The sequence below is a fragment of the Pimephales promelas genome, chromosome 3 (genome assembly GCF_988280905.1).
Source record: "Pimephales promelas chromosome 3, fPimPro1.hap1.1, whole genome shotgun sequence".
Lineage (NCBI taxonomy): Eukaryota > Metazoa > Chordata > Actinopteri > Cypriniformes > Leuciscidae > Pimephales > Pimephales promelas.
In genome coordinates, this window is record NC_142771.1 from 31,817,230 (window position 1) to 31,837,492 (window position 20,263).

Below are 20,263 nucleotides of genomic sequence, written 5' to 3' on the forward strand. Positions count from 1 at the left end.
GATATCTCAGCTCTGGAAGGGGCTAGAGCCTCCATTTTTTCACTCAGGTCTAAGTCTCATGGCCCTCTATCAGAATTTGGGAAGATTGGAGAAACTTAATTTTTCGCCCAAAAAAAAAACGTAAGGGGTACCACTGTCGTTTTTTTTTCGGGCCGAATTTTTGAGTTTCGATATCTCAGCTCTGGAAGGGGCTAGAGCCTCCATTTTTGCACTCAGGTCTAAGTCTCAGGGCCCTCTATCAGAATTTGGGAAGATTGGAGAATCTTAATTTTTTGCCCAAAAAAAAAACGTAAGGGGTACCACTGTCGTTTTTTTTTCGGGCCAAATTTTTGAGTTTCGATATCTCAGCTCTGGAAGGGGCTAGAGCCTCCATTTTTGCACTCAGGTCTAAGTCTTATGGCCCTCTATCAGAATTTGGGAAGATTGGAGAATGTTAATTTTTCGCCCAAAAAAAAAACGTAAGGGGTACCACAGTCGTTTTTTTTTCGGGCCGAATTTTTGAGTTTCGATATCTCAGCTCTGGAAGGGGCTAGAGCCTCCATTTTTGCACTCAGGTCTAAGTCTCATGGCCCTCTATCAGAATTTGAGAAGATTGGAGAAACTTAATTTTTCGCCCAAAAAAAAAAACGTAAGGGGTACCATTGTCGTTTTTTTTTTCGGGCCAAATTTTTGAGTTTCGATATCTCAGCTCTGGAAGGGGCTAGAGCCTCCATTTTTGCACTCAGGTCTAAGTCTCATGGCCCTCTATCAGAATTTGGGAAGATTGGAGAAACTTAATTTTTCGCCCAAAAAAAAAAACGTAAGGGGTACCACTGTCGTTTTTTTTTTTCGGGCCGAATTTTTGAGTTTCGATATCTCAGCTCTGGAAGGGGCTAGAGCCTCCATTTTTGCACTCAGGTCTAAGTCTCATGGCCCTCTATCAGAATTTGGGAAGATTGGAGAAACTTAATTTTTCGCCCCCCCCCAAAAAAACGCAAGGGGTAACACTGTCGTTTTTTTTTTTCGGGCCGAATTTTTGAGTTTCGATATCTCAGCTCTGGAAGGGGCTAGAGCCTCCATTTTTGCACTCATTTCTAAGTCTCATGGCCCTCTATCAGAAGTTGGGAAGATTGGAGAAACTTAATTTTTCGCCCAAAAAAAAAAAAAACGTAAGGGGTACCACTGTCGTTTTTTTTTTCGGGCCGAATTTTTGAGTTTCGATATCTCAGCTCTGGAAGGGGCTAGAGCCTCCATTTTTGCACTCAGGTCTAAGTCTCAAGGCCCTCTATCAGAATTTGGGAAGATTGGAGAATGTTAATTTTTCGCCCCAAAAAAAAACGTAAGGGGTACCACTGTCGTTTTTTTTTCGGGCCGAATTTTTGAGTTTCGATATCTCAGCTCTGGAAGGGGCTAGAGCCTCCATTTTTGCACTCAGGTCTAAGTCTCATGGCCCTCTATCAGAATTTGGGAAGATTGGAGAAACTTAATTTTTCGCCCAAAAAAAAAAACGTAAGGGGTACCATTGTCGTTTTTTTTTTCGGGCCAAATTTTTGAGTTTCGATATCTCAGCTCTGGAAGGGGCTAGAGCCTCCATTTTTGCACTCAGGTCTAAGTCTCATGGCCCTCTATCAGAATTTGGGAAGATTGGAGAAACTTAATTTTTCGCCCAAAAAAAAAAACGTAAGGGGTACCACTGTCGTTTTTTTTTTCGGGCCGAATTTTTGAGTTTCGATATCTCAGCTCTGGAAGGGGCTAGAGCCTCCATTTTTGCACTTAGGTCTAAGTCTCATGGCCCTCTATCAGAATCCAGAGTTTTGGGAAGATTGGAGAAACTCAATTTTTCACCCGAAAAAAAAAAACGTAAGGGGTACCACTGTCGTTTTTTTTTCGGGTCAAATTTTTGAGTTTCGATATCTCAGCTCTGGAAGGGGCTAGAGCCTCCATTTTTTCACTCAGGTCTAAGTCTCATGGCCCTCTATCAGAATTTGGGAAGATTGGAGAAACTTAATTTTTCGCCCAAAAAAAAAAACGTAAGGGGTACCATTGTCGTTTTTTTTTCGGGCCAAATTTTTGAGTTTCGATATCTCAGCTCTGGAAGGGGCTAGAGCCTCCATTTTTGCACTCAGGTCTAAGTCTCATGGCCCTCTATCAGAATTTGGGAAGATTGGAGAATGTTAATTTTTCGCCCAAAAAAAAAACGTAAGGGGTACCACTGTCGTTTTTTTTTCGGGCCGAATTTTTGAGTTTCGATATCTCAGCTCTGGAAGGGGCTAGAGCCTCCATTTTTGCACTCAGGTCTAAGTCTCATGGCCCTCTATCAGAATTTGAGAAGATTGGAGAAACTTAATTTTTCGCCCAAAAAAAAAAACGTAAGGGGTACCATTGTCGTTTTTTTTTTCGGGCCAAATTTTTGAGTTTCGATATCTCAGCTCTGGAAGGGGCTAGAGCCTCCATTTTTGCACTCAGGTCTAAGTCTCATGGCCCTCTATCAGAATTTGGGAAGATTGGAGAAACTTAATTTTTCGCCCAAAAAAAAAAACGTAAGGGGTACCACTGTCGTTTTTTTTTTCGGGCCGAATTTTTGAGTTTCGATATCTCAGCTCTGGAAGGGGCTAGAGCCTCCATTTTTGCACTCAGGTCTAAGTCTCATGGCCCTCTATCAGAATTTGGGAAGATTGGAGAAACTTAATTTTTCGCCCCCCCCAAAAAAACGCAAGGGGTAACACTGTCGTTTTTTTTTTTCGGGCCGAATTTTTGAGTTTCGATATCTCAGCTCTGGAAGGGGCGAGAGCCTCCATTTTTGCACTCATTTCTAAGTCTCATGGCCCTCTATCAGAAGTTGGGAAGATTGGAGAAACTTAATTTTTCGCCCAAAAAAAAAAAAACGTAAGGGGTACCACTGTCGTTTTTTTTTTTCGGGCCGAATTTTTGAGTTTCGATATCTCAGCTCTGGAAGGGGCTAGAGCCTCCATTTTTGCACTCAGGTCTAAGTCTCATGGCCCTCTATCAGAATTTGGGAAGATTGGAGAATGTTAATTTTTCGCCCCAAAAAAAAACGTAAGGGGTACCACTGTCGTTTTTTTTTCGGGCCGAATTTTTGAGTTTCGATATCTCAGCTCTGGAAGGGGCTAGAGCCTCCATTTTTGCACTCAGGTCTAAGTCTCATGGCCCTCTATCAGAATTTGGGAAGATTGGAGAAACTTAATTTTTCGCCCAAAAAAAAAACGTAAGGGGTACCACTGTCGTTTTTTTTTTCGGGCCGAATTTTTGAGTTTCGATATCTCAGCTCTGGAAGGGGCTAGAGCCTCCATTTTTGCACTCAGGTCTAAGTCTCATGGCCCTCTATCAGAAATTGGGAAGATTGGAGAATGTTAATTTTTCGCCCAAAAAAAAAACGTAAGGGGTACCACTGTCGTTTTTTTTTTCGGGCCGAATGTTTGAGTTTCGATATCTCAGCTCTGGAAGGGGCTAGAGCCTCCATTTTTGCACTCAGGTCTAAGTCTCATGGCCCTCTATCAGAATTTGGGAAGATTGGAGAAACTTAATTTTTCGCCCCAAAAAAAAAACGTAAGGGGTACCATTGTCGTTTTTTTTTTCGGGCCAAATTTTTGAGTTTCGATATCTCAGCTCTGGAAGGGGCTAGAGCCTCCATTTTTGCACTCAGGTCTAAGTCTCATGGCCCTCTATCAAAATTTGGGAAGATTGGAGAAACTTAATTTTTCGCCCAAAAAAAAAACGTAAGGGGTACCACTGTCGTTTTTTTTTTCGGGCCGAATTTTTGAGTTTCGATATCTCAGCTCTGGAAGGGGCTAGAGCCTCCATTTTTGCACTCAGGTCTAAGTCTCATGGCCCTCTATCAGAATTTGGGAAGATTGGAGAAACTTAATTTTTCGCCCAAAAAAAAAACGTAAGGGGTACCACTGTCGTTTTTTTTTCGGGCCGAATTTTTGAGTTTCGATATCTCATCTCTGGAAGGGGCTAGAGCCTCCATTTTTGCACTCAGGTCTAAGTCTCAGGGCCCTCTATCAGAATTTGGGAAGATTGGAGAATCTTAATTTTTCGCCCAAAAAAAAAACGTAAGGGGTACCACTGTCGTTTTTTTTTTCGGGCCGAATTTTTGAGTCTCGATATCTCAGCTCTGGAAGGGGCTAGAGCCTCCATTTTTGCACTCATGTCTAAGTCTCATGGCCCTCTATCAGAATTTGGGAAGATTGGAGAAACTTAATTTTTCGCCCAAAAAAAAAAAACGTAAGGGGTACCACTGTCGTTTTTTTTTCGGGCCGAATTTTTGAGTTTCGATATCTCAGCTCTGGAAGGGGCTAGAGCCTCCATTTTTGCACTCAGGTCTAAGTCTCATGGCCCTCTATCAGAATTTGGGAAGATTGGAGAAACTTAATTTTTCACCCCCCCAAAAAAAAACGCAAGGGGTACCACTGTCATTTTTTTTTTCGGGCCGAATTTTTGAGTTTCGATATCTCAGCTCTGGGAGGGGCTAGAGCCTCCATTTTTGCACTCAGGTCTAAGTCTCATGGCCCTCTATCAGAATTTGGGAAGATTGGAGAAACTTAATTTTTCACCCCCCCCAAAAAAAACGCAAGGGGTACCACTGTCATTTTTTTTTTTCGGGCCGAATTTTTGAGTTTCGATATCTCAGCTCTGGAAGGGGCTAGAGCCTCCATTTTTGCACTCAGGTCTAAGTCTCATGGCCCTCTATCAGAATTTGGGAAGATTGGAGAATGTTAATTTTTCGCCCAAAAAAAAAACGTAAGGGGTACCACTGTCGTTTTTTTTTCGGGACGAATTTTTGAGTTTCGATATCTCAGCTCTGGAAGGGGCTAGAGCCTCCATTTTTGCACTCAGGTCTAAGTCTCATGGCCCTCTATCAAAATTTGGGAAGATTGGAGAAACTTAATTTTTCGCCCAAAAAAAAAACGTAAGGGGTACCACTGTCGTTTTTTTTTTCGGGCCGAATTTTTGAGTTTCGATATCTCAGCTCTGGAAGGGGCTAGAGCCTCCATTTTTGCACTCAGGTCTAAGTCTCATGGCCCTCTATCAGAATTTGGGAAGATTGGAGAAACTTAATTTTTCGCCCAAAAAAAAAACGTAAGGGGTACCACTGTCGTTTTTTTTTCGGGCCGAATTTTTGAGTTTCGATATCTCATCTCTGGAAGGGGCTAGAGCCTCCATTTTTGCACTCAGGTCTAAGTCTCAGGGCCCTCTATCAGAATTTGGGAAGATTGGAGAATCTTAATTTTTCGCCCAAAAAAAAAACGTAAGGGGTACCACTGTCGTTTTTTTTTTCGGGCCGAATTTTTGAGTCTCGATATCTCAGCTCTGGAAGGGGCTAGAGCCTCCATTTTTGCACTCATGTCTAAGTCTCATGGCCCTCTATCAGAATTTGGGAAGATTGGAGAAACTTAATTTTTCGCCCAAAAAAAAAAAACGTAAGGGGTACCACTGTCGTTTTTTTTTCGGGCCGAATTTTTGAGTTTCGATATCTCAGCTCTGGAAGGGGCTAGAGCCTCCATTTTTGCACTCAGGTCTAAGTCTCATGGCCCTCTATCAGAATTTGGGAAGATTGGAGAAACTTAATTTTTCACCCCCCCAAAAAAAAAACGCAAGGGGTACCACTGTCATTTTTTTTTTCGGGCCGAATTTTTGAGTTTCGATATCTCAGCTCTGGGAGGGGCTAGAGCCTCCATTTTTGCACTCAGGTCTAAGTCTCATGGCCCTCTATCAGAATTTGGGAAGATTGGAGAAACTTAATTTTTCACCCCCCCCAAAAAAAACGCAAGGGGTACCACTGTCATTTTTTTTTTTCGGGCCGAATTTTTGAGTTTCGATATCTCAGCTCTGGAAGGGGCTAGAGCCTCCATTTTTGCACTCAGGTCTAAGTCTCATGGCCCTCTATCAGAATTTGGGAAGATTGGAGAATGTTAATTTTTCGCCCAAAAAAAAAACGTAAGGGGTACCACTGTCGTTTTTTTTTCGGGACGAATTTTTGAGTTTCGATATCTCAGCTCTGGAAGGGGCTAGAGCCTCCATTTTTGCACTCAGGTCTAAGTCTCATGGCCCTCTATCAGAATTTGGGAAGATTGGAGAAACTTAATTTTTCGCCCAAAAAAAAAAAAAGGGGTACCACTGTCGTTTTTTTTTTCGGGCCGAATTTTTGAGTTTCGATATCTCAGCTCTGGAAGGGGCTAGAGCCTCCATTTTTGCACTCAGGTCTAAGTCTCATGGCCCTCTATCAGAATTTGGGAAGATTGGAGAAACTTAATTTTTCGCCCAAAAAAAAAACGTAAGGGGTACCACTGTCGTTTTTTTTTCGGGCCGAATTTTTGAGTTTCGATATCTCATCTCTGGAAGGGGCTAGAGCCTCCATTTTTGCACTCAGGTCTAAGTCTCAGGGCCCTCTATCAGAATTTGGGAAGATTGGAGAATCTTAATTTTTCGCCCAAAAAAAAAACGTAAGGGGTACCACTGTCGTTTTTTTTTTCGGGCCGAATTTTTGAGTCTCGATATCTCAGCTCTGGAAGGGGCTAGAGCCTCCATTTTTGCACTCATGTCTAAGTCTCATGGCCCTCTATCAGAATTTGGGAAGATTGGAGAAACTTAATTTTTCGCCCAAAAAAAAAAACGTAAGGGGTACCACTGTCGTTTTTTTTTCGGGCCGAATTTTTGAGTTTCGATATCTCAGCTCTGGAAGGGGCTAGAGCCTCCATTTTTGCACTCAGGTCTAAGTCTCATGGCCCTCTATCAGAATTTGGGAAGATTGGAGAAACTTAATTTTTCACCCCCCCAAAAAAAAACGCAAGGGGTACCACTGTCATTTTTTTTTTTCGGGCCGAATTTTTGAGTTTCGATATCTCAGCTCTGGGAGGGGCTAGAGCCTCCATTTTTGCACTCAGGTCTAAGTCTCATGGCCCTCTATCAGAATTTGGGAAGATTGGAGAAACTTAATTTTTCACCCCCCCAAAAAAAAACGCAAGGGGTACCACTGTCATTTTTTTTTTTCGGGCCGAATTTTTGAGTTTCGATATCTCAGCTCTGGAAGGGGCTAGAGCCTCCATTTTTGCACTCAGGTCTAAGTCTCATGGCCCTCTATCAGAATTTGGGAAGATTGGAGAATGTTAATTTTTCGCCCAAAAAAAAAACGTAAGGGGTACCACTGTCGTTTTTTTTTCGGGACGAATTTTTGAGTTTCGATATCTCAGCTCTGGAAGGGGCTAGAGCCTCCATTTTTGCACTCAGGTCTAAGTCTCATGGCCCTCTATCAGAATTTGGGAAGATTGGAGAAACTTAATTTTTCGCCCAAAAAAAAAAAACGTAAGGGGTACCACTGTCGTTTTTTTTTCGGGCCGAATTTTTGAGTTTCGATATCTCAGCTCTGGAAGGGGCTAGAGCCTCCATTTTTGCACTCAGGTCCAAGTCTCATGGCCCTCTATCAGAATTTGGGAAGATTGGAGAAACTTAATTTTTCGCCCAAAAAAAAAAACGTAAGGGGTACCACTGTCGTTTTTTTTTTCGGGCCGAATTTTTGAGTTTCGATATCTCAGCTCTGGAAGGGGCTAGAGCCTCCATTTTTGCACTTAGGTCTAAGTCTCATGGCCCTCTATCAGAATCCAGAGTTTTGGGAAGATTGGAGAAACTTAATTTTTCACCCGAAAAAAAAAAACGTAAGGGGTACCACTGTCGTTTTTTTTTCGGGTCAAATTTTTGAGTTTCGATATCTCAGCTCTGGAAGGGGCTAGAGCCTCCATTTTTTCACTCAGGTCTAAGTCTCATGGCCCTCTATCAGAATTTGGGAAGATTGGAGAAACTTAATTTTTCGCCCAAAAAAAAAACGTAAGGGGTACCACTGTCGTTTTTTTTTCGGGCCGAATTTTTGAGTTTCGATATCTCAGCTCTGGAAGGGGCTAGAGCCTCCATTTTTGCACTCAGGTCTAAGTCTCAGGGCCCTCTATCAGAATTTGGGAAGATTGGAGAATCTTAATTTTTTGCCCAAAAAAAAAACGTAAGGGGTACCACTGTCGTTTTTTTTTCGGGCCAAATTTTTGAGTTTCGATATCTCAGCTCTGGAAGGGGCTAGAGCCTCCATTTTTGCACTCAGGTCTAAGTCTCATGGCCCTCTATCAGAATTTGGGAAGATTGGAGAATGTTAATTTTTCGCCCAAAAAAAAAACGTAAGGGGTACCACAGTCGTTTTTTTTTCGGGCCGAATTTTTGAGTTTCGATATCTCAGCTCTGGAAGGGGCTAGAGCCTCCATTTTTGCACTCAGGTCTAAGTCTCATGGCCCTCTATCAGAATTTGAGAAGATTGGAGAAACTTAATTTTTCGCCCAAAAAAAAAAACGTAAGGGGTACCATTGTCGTTTTTTTTTTCGGGCCAAATTTTTGAGTTTCGATATCTCAGCTCTGGAAGGGGCTAGAGCCTCCATTTTTGCACTCAGGTCTAAGTCTCATGGCCCTCTATCAGAATTTGGGAAGATTGGAGAAACTTAATTTTTCGCCCAAAAAAAAAAACGTAAGGGGTACCACTGTCGTTTTTTTTTTTCGGGCCGAATTTTTGAGTTTCGATATCTCAGCTCTGGAAGGGGCTAGAGCCTCCATTTTTGCACTCAGGTCTAAGTCTCATGGCCCTCTATCAGAATTTGGGAAGATTGGAGAAACTTAATTTTTCGCCCCCCCCAAAAAAACGTAAGGGGTACCATTGTCGTTTTTTTTTTCGGGCCAAATTTTTGAGTTTCGATATCTCAGCTCTGGAAGGGGCTAGAGCCTCCATTTTTGCACTCAGGTCTAAGTCTCATGGCCCTCTATCAAAATTTGGGAAGATTGGAGAAACTTAATTTTTCGCCCAAAAAAAAAACGTAAGGGGTACCACTGTCGTTTTTTTTTTCGGGCCGAATTTTTGAGTTTCGATATCTCAGCTCTGGAAGGGGCTAGAGCCTCCATTTTTGCACTCAGGTCTAAGTCTCATGGCCCTCTATCAGAATTTGGGAAGATTGGAGAAACTTAATTTTTCGCCCAAAAAAAAAACGTAAGGGGTACCACTGTCGTTTTTTTTTCGGGCCGAATTTTTGAGTTTCGATATCTCATCTCTGGAAGGGGCTAGAGCCTCCATTTTTGCACTCAGGTCTAAGTCTCAGGGCCCTCTATCAGAATTTGGGAAGATTGGAGAATCTTAATTTTTCGCCCAAAAAAAAAACGTAAGGGGTACCACTGTCGTTTTTTTTTTCGGGCCGAATTTTTGAGTCTCGATATCTCAGCTCTGGAAGGGGCTAGAGCCTCCATTTTTGCACTCATGTCTAAGTCTCATGGCCCTCTATCAGAATTTGGGAAGATTGGAGAAACTTAATTTTTCGCCCAAAAAAAAAAAACGTAAGGGGTACCACTGTCGTTTTTTTTTCGGGCCGAATTTTTGAGTTTCGATATCTCAGCTCTGGAAGGGGCTAGAGCCTCCATTTTTGCACTCAGGTCTAAGTCTCATGGCCCTCTATCAGAATTTGGGAAGATTGGAGAAACTTAATTTTTCACCCCCCCCAAAAAAAACGCAAGGGGTACCACTGTCATTTTTTTTTTTCGGGCCGAATTTTTGAGTTTCGATATCTCAGCTCTGGGAGGGGCTAGAGCCTCCATTTTTGCACTCAGGTCTAAGTCTCATGGCCCTCTATCAGAATTTGGGAAGATTGGAGAAACTTAATTTTTCACCCCCCCCAAAAAAAACGCAAGGGGTACCACTGTCATTTTTTTTTTTCGGGCCGAATTTTTGAGTTTCGATATCTCAGCTCTGGAAGGGGCTAGAGCCTCCATTTTTGCACTCAGGTCTAAGTCTCATGGCCCTCTATCAGAATTTGGGAAGATTGGAGAATGTTAATTTTTCGCCCAAAAAAAAAACGTAAGGGGTACCACTGTCGTTTTTTTTTCGGGACGAATTTTTGAGTTTCGATATCTCAGCTCTGGAAGGGGCTAGAGCCTCCATTTTTGCACTCAGGTCTAAGTCTCATGGCCCTCTATCAGAATTTGGGAAGATTGGAGAAACTTAATTTTTCGCCCAAAAAAAAAAAACGTAAGGGGTACCACTGTCGTTTTTTTTTCGGGCAGAATTTTTGAGTTTCGATATCTCAGCTCTGGAAGGGGCTAGAGCCTCCATTTTTGCACTCAGGTCCAAGTCTCATGGCCCTCTATCAGAATTTGGGAAGATTGGAGAAACTTAATTTTTCGCCCAAAAAAAAAAACGTAAGGGGTACCACTGTCGTTTTTTTTTTTCGGGCCGAATTTTTGAGTTTCGATATCTCAGCTCTGGAAGGGGCTAGAGCCTCCATTTTTGCACTTAGGTCTAAGTCTCATGGCCCTCTATCAGAATCCAGAGTTTTGGGAAGATTGGAGAAACTTAATTTTTCACCCGAAAAAAAAAAACGTAAGGGGTACCACTGTCGTTTTTTTTTCGGGTCAAATTTTTGAGTTTCGATATCTCAGCTCTGGAAGGGGCTAGAGCCTCCATTTTTTCACTCAGGTCTAAGTCTCATGGCCCTCTATCAGAATTTGGGAAGATTGGAGAAACTTAATTTTTCGCCCAAAAAAAAAACGTAAGGGGTACCACTGTCGTTTTTTTTTCGGGCCGAATTTTTGAGTTTCGATATCTCAGCTCTGGAAGGGGCTAGAGCCTCCATTTTTGCACTCAGGTCTAAGTCTCAGGGCCCTCTATCAGAATTTGGGAAGATTGGAGAATCTTAATTTTTTGCCCAAAAAAAAAACGTAAGGGGTACCACTGTCGTTTTTTTTTCGGGCCAAATTTTTGAGTTTCGATATCTCAGCTCTGGAAGGGGCTAGAGCCTCCATTTTTGCACTCAGGTCTAAGTCTCATGGCCCTCTATCAGAATTTGGGAAGATTGGAGAATGTTAATTTTTCGCCCAAAAAAAAAACGTAAGGGGTACCACTGTCGTTTTTTTTTCGGGCCGAATTTTTGAGTTTCGATATCTCAGCTCTGGAAGGGGCTAGAGCCTCCATTTTTGCACTCAGGTCTAAGTCTCATGGCCCTCTATCAGAATTTGAGAAGATTGGAGAAACTTAATTTTTCGCCCAAAAAAAAAAACGTAAGGGGTACCATTGTCGTTTTTTTTTTCGGGCCAAATTTTTGAGTTTCGATATCTCAGCTCTGGAAGGGGCTAGAGCCTCCATTTTTGCACTCAGGTCTAAGTCTCATGGCCCTCTATCAGAATTTGGGAAGATTGGAGAAACTTAATTTTTCGCCCAAAAAAAAAAACGTAAGGGGTACCACTGTCGTTTTTTTTTTTCGGGCCGAATTTTTGAGTTTCGATATCTCAGCTCTGGAAGGGGCTAGAGCCTCCATTTTTGCACTCAGGTCTAAGTCTCATGGCCCTCTATCAGAATTTGGGAAGATTGGAGAAACTTAATTTTTCGCCCCCCCCAAAAAAACGCAAGGGGTAACACTGTCGTTTTTTTTTTTCGGGCCGAATTTTTGAGTTTCGATATCTCAGCTCTGGAAGGGGCTAGAGCCTCCATTTTTGCACTCATTTCTAAGTCTCATGGCCCTCTATCAGAAGTTGGGAAGATTGGAGAAACTTAATTTTTCGCCCAAAAAAAAAAAAACGTAAGGGGTACCACTGTCGTTTTTTTTTTCGGGCCGAATTTTTGAGTTTCGATATCTCAGCTCTGGAAGGGGCTAGAGCCTCCATTTTTGCACTCAGGTCTAAGTCTCAAGGCCCTCTATCAGAATTTGGGAAGATTGGAGAATGTTAATTTTTCGCCCCAAAAAAAAACGTAAGGGGTACCACTGTCGTTTTTTTTTCGGGCCGAATTTTTGAGTTTCGATATCTCAGCTCTGGAAGGGGCTAGAGCCTCCATTTTTGCACTCAGGTCTAAGTCTCATGGCCCTCTATCAGAATTTGGGAAGATTGGAGAAACTTAATTTTTCGCCCAAAAAAAAAAACGTAAGGGGTACCATTGTCGTTTTTTTTTTCGGGCCAAATTTTTGAGTTTCGATATCTCAGCTCTGGAAGGGGCTAGAGCCTCCATTTTTGCACTCAGGTCTAAGTCTCATGGCCCTCTATCAGAATTTGGGAAGATTGGAGAAACTTAATTTTTCGCCCCAAAAAAAAACCCGCAAGGGGTACCACTGTCGTTTTTTTTTTCGGGCCGAATTTTTGAGTTTCGATATCTCAGCTCTGGAAGGGGCTAGAGCCTCCATTTTTGCACTCAGGTCTAAGTCTCATGGCCCTCTATCAGAAATTGGGAAGATTGGAGAATGTTAATTTTTCGCCCAAAAAAAAAACGTAAGGGGTACCACTGTCGTTTTTTTTTTCGGGCCGAATGTTTGAGTTTCGATATCTCAGCTCTGGAAGGGGCTAGAGCCTCCATTTTTGCACTCAGGTCTAAGTCTCATGGCCCTCTATCAGAATTTGGGAAGATTGGAGAAACTTAATTTTTCGCCCCAAAAAAAAAACGTAAGGGGTACCATTGTCGTTTTTTTTTTCGGGCCAAATTTTTGAGTTTCGATATCTCAGCTCTGGAAGGGGCTAGAGCCTCCATTTTTGCACTCAGGTCTAAGTCTCATGGCCCTCTATCAAAATTTGGGAAGATTGGAGAAACTTAATTTTTCGCCCAAAAAAAAAACGTAAGGGGTACCACTGTCGTTTTTTTTTTCGGGCCGAATTTTTGAGTTTCGATATCTCAGCTCTGGAAGGGGCTAGAGCCTCCATTTTTGCACTCAGGTCTAAGTCTCATGGCCCTCTATCAGAATTTGGGAAGATTGGAGAAACTTAATTTTTCGCCCAAAAAAAAAACGTAAGGGGTACCACTGTCGTTTTTTTTTCCGGCCGAATTTTTGAGTTTCGATATCTCATCTCTGGAAGGGGCTAGAGCCTCCATTTTTGCACTCAGGTCTAAGTCTCATGGCCCTCTATCAGAATTTGGGAAGATTGGAGAATGTTAATTTTTCGCCCCAAAAAAAAAACGTAAGGGGTACCACTGTCGTTTTTTTTTCGGGCCGAATTTTTGAGTTTCGATATCTCAGCTCTGGAAGGGGCTAGAGCCTCCATTTTTGCACTCAGGTCTAAGTCTCATGGCCCTCTATCAGAATTTGGGAAGATTGGAGAAACTTAATTTTTCGCCCAAAAAAAAAAACGTAAGGGGTACCATTGTCGTTTTTTTTTTCGGGCCAAATTTTTGAGTTTCGATATCTCAGCTCTGGAAGGGGCTAGAGCCTCCATTTTTGCACTCAGGTCTAAGTCTCATGGCCCTCTATCAGAATTTGGGAAGATTGGAGAAACTTAATTTTTCGCCCCAAAAAAAAAACCGCAAGGGGTACCACTGTCGTTTTTTTTTTTCGGGCCGAATTTTTGAGTTTCGATATCTCAGCTCTGGAAGGGGCTAGAGCCTCCATTTTTGCACTCAGGTCTAAGTCTCATGGCCCTCTATCAGAATTTGGGAAGATTGGAGAAACTTAATTTTTCGCCCAAAAAAAAAACGTAAGGGGTACCACTGTCGTTTTTTTTTTCGGGCCGAATTTTTGAGTTTCGATATCTCAGCTCTGGAAGGGGCTAGAGCCTCCATTTTTGCACTCAGGTCTAAGTCTCATGGCCCTCTATCAGAAATTGGGAAGATTGGAGAATGTTAATTTTTCGCCCAAAAAAAAAACGTAAGGGGTACCACTGTCGTTTTTTTTTTCGGGCCGAATGTTTGAGTTTCGATATCTCAGCTCTGGAAGGGGCTAGAGCCTCCATTTTTGCACTCAGGTCTAAGTCTCATGGCCCTCTATCAGAATTTGGGAAGATTGGAGAAACTTAATTTTTCGCCCCAAAAAAAAAACGTAAGGGGTACCATTGTCGTTTTTTTTTTCGGGCCAAATTTTTGAGTTTCGATATCTCAGCTCTGGAAGGGGCTAGAGCCTCCATTTTTGCACTCAGGTCTAAGTCTCATGGCCCTCTATCAAAATTTGGGAAGATTGGAGAAACTTAATTTTTCGCCCAAAAAAAAAACGTAAGGGGTACCACTGTCGTTTTTTTTTTCGGGCCGAATTTTTGAGTTTCGATATCTCAGCTCTGGAAGGGGCTAGAGCCTCCATTTTTGCACTCAGGTCTAAGTCTCATGGCCCTCTATCAGAATTTGGGAAGATTGGAGAAACTTAATTTTTCGCCCAAAAAAAAAACGTAAGGGGTACCACTGTCGTTTTTTTTTCGGGCCGAATTTTTGAGTTTCGATATCTCATCTCTGGAAGGGGCTAGAGCCTCCATTTTTGCACTCAGGTCTAAGTCTCAGGGCCCTCTATCAGAATTTGGGAAGATTGGAGAATCTTAATTTTTCGCCCAAAAAAAAAACGTAAGGGGTACCACTGTCGTTTTTTTTTTCGGGCCGAATTTTTGAGTCTCGATATCTCAGCTCTGGAAGGGGCTAGAGCCTCCATTTTTGCACTCATGTCTAAGTCTCATGGCCCTCTATCAGAATTTGGGAAGATTGGAGAAACTTAATTTTTCGCCCAAAAAAAAAAACGTAAGGGGTACCACTGTCGTTTTTTTTTCGGGCCGAATTTTTGAGTTTCGATATCTCAGCTCTGGAAGGGGCTAGAGCCTCCATTTTTGCACTCAGGTCTAAGTCTCATGGCCCTCTATCAGAATTTGGGAAGATTGGAGAAACTTAATTTTTCACCCCCCCAAAAAAAAACGCAAGGGGTACCACTGTCATTTTTTTTTTTCGGGCCGAATTTTTGAGTTTCGATATCTCAGCTCTGGGAGGGGCTAGAGCCTCCATTTTTGCACTCAGGTCTAAGTCTCATGGCCCTCTATCAGAATTTGGGAAGATTGGAGAAACTTAATTTTTCACCCCCCCCAAAAAAAACGCAAGGGGTACCACTGTCATTTTTTTTTTTCGGGCCGAATTTTTGAGTTTCGATATCTCAGCTCTGGAAGGGGCTAGAGCCTCCATTTTTGCACTCAGGTCTAAGTCTCATGGCCCTCTATCAGAATTTGGGAAGATTGGAGAATGTTAATTTTTCGCCCAAAAAAAAAACGTAAGGGGTACCACTGTCGTTTTTTTTTCGGGACGAATTTTTGAGTTTCGATATCTCAGCTCTGGAAGGGGCTAGAGCCTCCATTTTTGCACTCAGGTCTAAGTCTCATGGCCCTCTATCAGAATTTGGGAAGATTGGAGAAACTTAATTTTTCGCCCAAAAAAAAAAAACGTAAGGGGTACCACTGTCGTTTTTTTTTCGGGCAGAATTTTTGAGTTTCGATATCTCAGCTCTGGAAGGGGCTAGAGCCTCCATTTTTGCACTCAGGTCCAAGTCTCATGGCCCTCTATCAGAATTTGGGAAGATTGGAGAAACTTAATTTTTCGCCCAAAAAAAAAAACGTAAGGGGTACCACTGTCGTTTTTTTTTTCGGGCCGAATTTTTGAGTTTCGATATCTCAGCTCTGGAAGGGGCTAGAGCCTCCATTTTTGCACTTAGGTCTAAGTCTCATGGCCCTCTATCAGAATCCAGAGTTTTGGGAAGATTGGAGAAACTTAATTTTTCACCCGAAAAAAAAAAACGTAAGGGGTACCACTGTCGTTTTTTTTTCGGGTCAAATTTTTGAGTTTCGATATCTCAGCTCTGGAAGGGGCTAGAGCCTCCATTTTTTCACTCAGGTCTAAGTCTCATGGCCCTCTATCAGAATTTGGGAAGATTGGAGAAACTTAATTTTTCGCCCAAAAAAAAAACGTAAGGGGTACCACTGTCGTTTTTTTTTCGGGCCGAATTTTTGAGTTTCGATATCTCAGCTCTGGAAGGGGCTAGAGCCTCCATTTTTGCACTCAGGTCTAAGTCTCAGGGCCCTCTATCAGAATTTGGGAAGATTGGAGAATCTTAATTTTTTGCCCAAAAAAAAAACGTAAGGGGTACCACTGTCGTTTTTTTTTCGGGCCAAATTTTTGAGTTTCGATATCTCAGCTCTGGAAGGGGCTAGAGCCTCCATTTTTGCACTCAGGTCTAAGTCTCATGGCCCTCTATCAGAATTTGGGAAGATTGGAGAATGTTAATTTTTCGCCCAAAAAAAAAACGTAAGGGGTACCACTGTCGTTTTTTTTTCGGGCCGAATTTTTGAGTTTCGATATCTCAGCTCTGGAAGGGGCTAGAGCCTCCATTTTTGCACTCAGGTCTAAGTCTCATGGCCCTCTATCAGAATTTGAGAAGATTGGAGAAACTTAATTTTTCGCCCAAAAAAAAAAACGTAAGGGGTACCATTGTCGTTTTTTTTTTCGGGCCAAATTTTTGAGTTTCGATATCTCAGCTCTGGAAGGGGCTAGAGCCTCCATTTTTGCACTCAGGTCTAAGTCTCATGGCCCTCTATCAGAATTTGGGAAGATTGGAGAAACTTAATTTTTCGCCCAAAAAAAAAAACGTAAGGGGTACCACTGTCGTTTTTTTTTTTCGGGCCGAATTTTTGAGTTTCGATATCTCAGCTCTGGAAGGGGCTAGAGCCTCCATTTTTGCACTCAGGTCTAAGTCTCATGGCCCTCTATCAGAATTTGGGAAGATTGGAGAAACTTAATTTTTCGCCCCCCCCAAAAAAACGCAAGGGGTAACACTGTCGTTTTTTTTTTTCGGGCCGAATTTTTGAGTTTCGATATCTCAGCTCTGGAAGGGGCTAGAGCCTCCATTTTTGCACTCATTTCTAAGTCTCATGGCCCTCTATCAGAAGTTGGGAAGATTGGAGAAACTTAATTTTTCGCCCAAAAAAAAAAAAACGTAAGGGGTACCACTGTCGTTTTTTTTTTCGGGCCGAATTTTTGAGTTTCGATATCTCAGCTCTGGAAGGGGCTAGAGCCTCCATTTTTGCACTCAGGTCTAAGTCTCAAGGCCCTCTATCAGAATTTGGGAAGATTGGAGAATGTTAATTTTTCGCCCCAAAAAAAAACGTAAGGGGTACCACTGTCGTTTTTTTTTCGGGCCGAATTTTTGAGTTTCGATATCTCAGCTCTGGAAGGGGCTAGAGCCTCCATTTTTGCACTCAGGTCTAAGTCTCATGGCCCTCTATCAGAATTTGGGAAGATTGGAGAAACTTAATTTTTCGCCCAAAAAAAAAAACGTAAGGGGTACCATTGTCGTTTTTTTTTTCGGGCCAAATTTTTGAGTTTCGATATCTCAGCTCTGGAAGGGGCTAGAGCCTCCATTTTTGCACTCAGGTCTAAGTCTCATGGCCCTCTATCAGAATTTGGGAAGATTGGAGAAACTTAATTTTTCGCCCCAAAAAAAAAACCGCAAGGGGTACCACTGTCGTTTTTTTTTTCGGGCCGAATTTTTGAGTTTCGATATCTCAGCTCTGGAAGGGGCTAGAGCCTCCATTTTTGCACTCAGGTCTAAGTCTCATGGCCCTCTATCAGAAATTGGGAAGATTGGAGAATGTTAATTTTTCGCCCAAAAAAAAAACGTAAGGGGTACCACTGTCGTTTTTTTTTTCGGGCCGAATGTTTGAGTTTCGATATCTCAGCTCTGGAAGGGGCTAGAGCCTCCATTTTTGCACTCAGGTCTAAGTCTCATGGCCCTCTATCAGAATTTGGGAAGATTGGAGAAACTTAATTTTTCGCCCCAAAAAAAAAACGTAAGGGGTACCATTGTCGTTTTTTTTTTCGGGCCAAATTTTTGAGTTTCGATATCTCAGCTCTGGAAGGGGCTAGAGCCTCCATTTTTGCACTCAGGTCTAAGTCTCATGGCCCTATATCAAAATTTGGGAAGATTGGAGAAACTTAATTTTTCGCCCAAAAAAAAAACGTAAGGGGTACCACTGTCGTTTTTTTTTTTCGGGCCGAATTTTTGAGTTTCGATATCTCAGCTCTGGAAGGGGCTAGAGCCTCCATTTTTGCACTCAGGTCTAAGTCTCATGGCCCTCTATCAGAATTTGGGAAGATTGGAGAAACTTAATTTTTCGCCCAAAAAAAAAACGTAAGGGGTACCACTGTCGTTTTTTTTTCCGGCCGAATTTTTGAGTTTCGATATCTCATCTCTGGAAGGGGCTAGAGCCTCCATTTTTGCACTCAGGTCTAAGTCTCAGGGCCCTCTATCAGAATTTGGGAAGATTGGAGAATCTTAATTTTTCGCCCAAAAAAAAAACGTAAGGGGTACCACTGTCGTTTTTTTTTTCGGGCCGAATTTTTGAGTCTCGATATCTCAGCTCTGGAAGGGGCTAGAGCCTCCATTTTTGCACTCATGTCTAAGTCTCATGGCCCTCTATCAGAATTTGGGAAGATTGGAGAAACTTAATTTTTCGCCCAAAAAAAAAAACGTAAGGGGTACCACTGTCGTTTTTTTTTCGGGCCGAATTTTTGAGTTTCGATATCTCAGCTCTGGAAGGGGCTAGAGCCTCCATTTTTGCACTCAGGTCTAAGTCTCATGGCCCTCTATCAGAATTTGGGAAGATTGGAGAAACTTAATTTTTCACCCCCCCCAAAAAAAACGCAAGGGGTACCACTGTAATTTTTTTTTTTCGGGCCGAATTTTTGAGTTTCGATATCTCAGCTCTGGAAGGGGCTAGAGCCTCCATTTTTGCACTCAGGTCTAAGTCTCATGGCCCTCTATCAGAATTTGGGAAGATTGGAGAAACTTAATTTTTCACCCCCCCAAAAAAAAACGCAAGGGGTACCACTGTCATTTTTTTTTTTCGGGCCGAATTTTTGAGTTTCGATATCTCAGCTCTGGAAGGGGCTAGAGCCTCCATTTTTGCACTCAGGTCTAAGTCTCATGGCCCTCTATCAAAATTTGGGAAGATTGGAGAAACTTAATTTTTCGCCCAAAAAAAAAACGTAAGGGGTACCACTGTCGTTTTTTTTTTCGGGCCGAATTTTGGAGTTTCGATATCTCAGCTCTGGAAGGGGCTAGAGCCTCCATTTTTGCACTCAGGTCTAAGTCTCATGGCCCTCTATCAGAATTTGGGAAGATTGGAGAAACTTAATTTTTCGCCCAAAAAAAAAACGTAAGGGGTACCACTGTCGTTTTTTTTTCGGGCCGAATTTTTGAGTTTCGATATCTCATCTCTGGAAGGGGCTAGAGCCTCCATTTTTGCACTCAGGTCTAAGTCTCAGGGCCCTCTATCAGAATTTGGGAAGATTGGAGAATCTTAATTTTTCGCCCAAAAAAAAAACGTAAGGGGTACCACTGTCGTTTTTTTTTTCGGGCCGAATTTTTGAGTCTCGATATCTCAGCTCTGGAAGGGGCTAGAGCCTCCATTTTTGCACTCATGTCTAAGTCTCATGGCCCTCTATCAGAATTTGGGAAGATTGGAGAAACTTAATTTTTCGCCCAAAAAAAAAAACGTAAGGGGTACCACTGTCGTTTTTTTTTCGGGCCGAATTTTTGAGTTTCGATATCTCAGCTCTGGAAGGGGCTAGAGCCTCCATTTTTGCACTCAGGTCTAAGTCTCATGGCCCTCTATCAGAATTTGGGAAGATTGGAGAAACTTAATTTTTCACCCCCCCCAAAAAAAACGCAAGGGGTACCACTGTCATTTTTTTTTTTTCGGGCCGAATTTTTGAGTTTCGATATCTCAGCTCTGGAAGGGGCTAGAGCCTCCATTTTTGCACTCAGGTCTAAGTCTCATGGCCCTCTATCAGAATTTGGTAAAATTGGAGAAACTTAATTTTTCGCCCAAAAAAAAAACGTAAGGGGTACCACTGTCTTTTTTTTTTGGGGCCGAATTTTTGAGTTTCGATATCTCAGCTCTGGAAGGGGCTAGAGCCTCCATTTTTGCACTCAGGTCTAAGTCTCAGGGCCCTCTATCAGAATTTGGGAATATTGGAGAATCTTAATTTTTCGCCCAAAAAAAAAACGTAAGGGGTACCACTGTCGTTTTTTTTTCGGGCCGAATTTTTGCGTCTCGATATTTCAGCTCTGGAAGGGGCTAGAGCCTCCATTTTTGCACTCAGGTCTAAGTCTCATGGCCCTCTATCAGAATTTGGGAAGATTGGAGAAACTTAATTTTTCGCCCAAAAAAAAAACGTAAGGGGTACCACTGTCGTTTTTTTTTCGGGCCGAATTTTTGAGTTTCGATATCTCAGCTCTGGAAGGGGCTAGAGCCTCCATTTTTGCACTCAGGTCTAAGTCTCATGGCCCTCTATCAGAATTTGGGAAGATTGGAGAAACTTAATTTTTCGCCCAAAAAAAAAACGTAAGGGGTACTACTGTCGTTTTTTTTTTCGGGCCGAATTTTTGAGTTTCGATATCTCAGCTCTGGAAGGGGCTAGAGCCTCCATTTTTGCACTCAGGTCTAAGTCTCATGGCCCTCTATCAGAATCCAG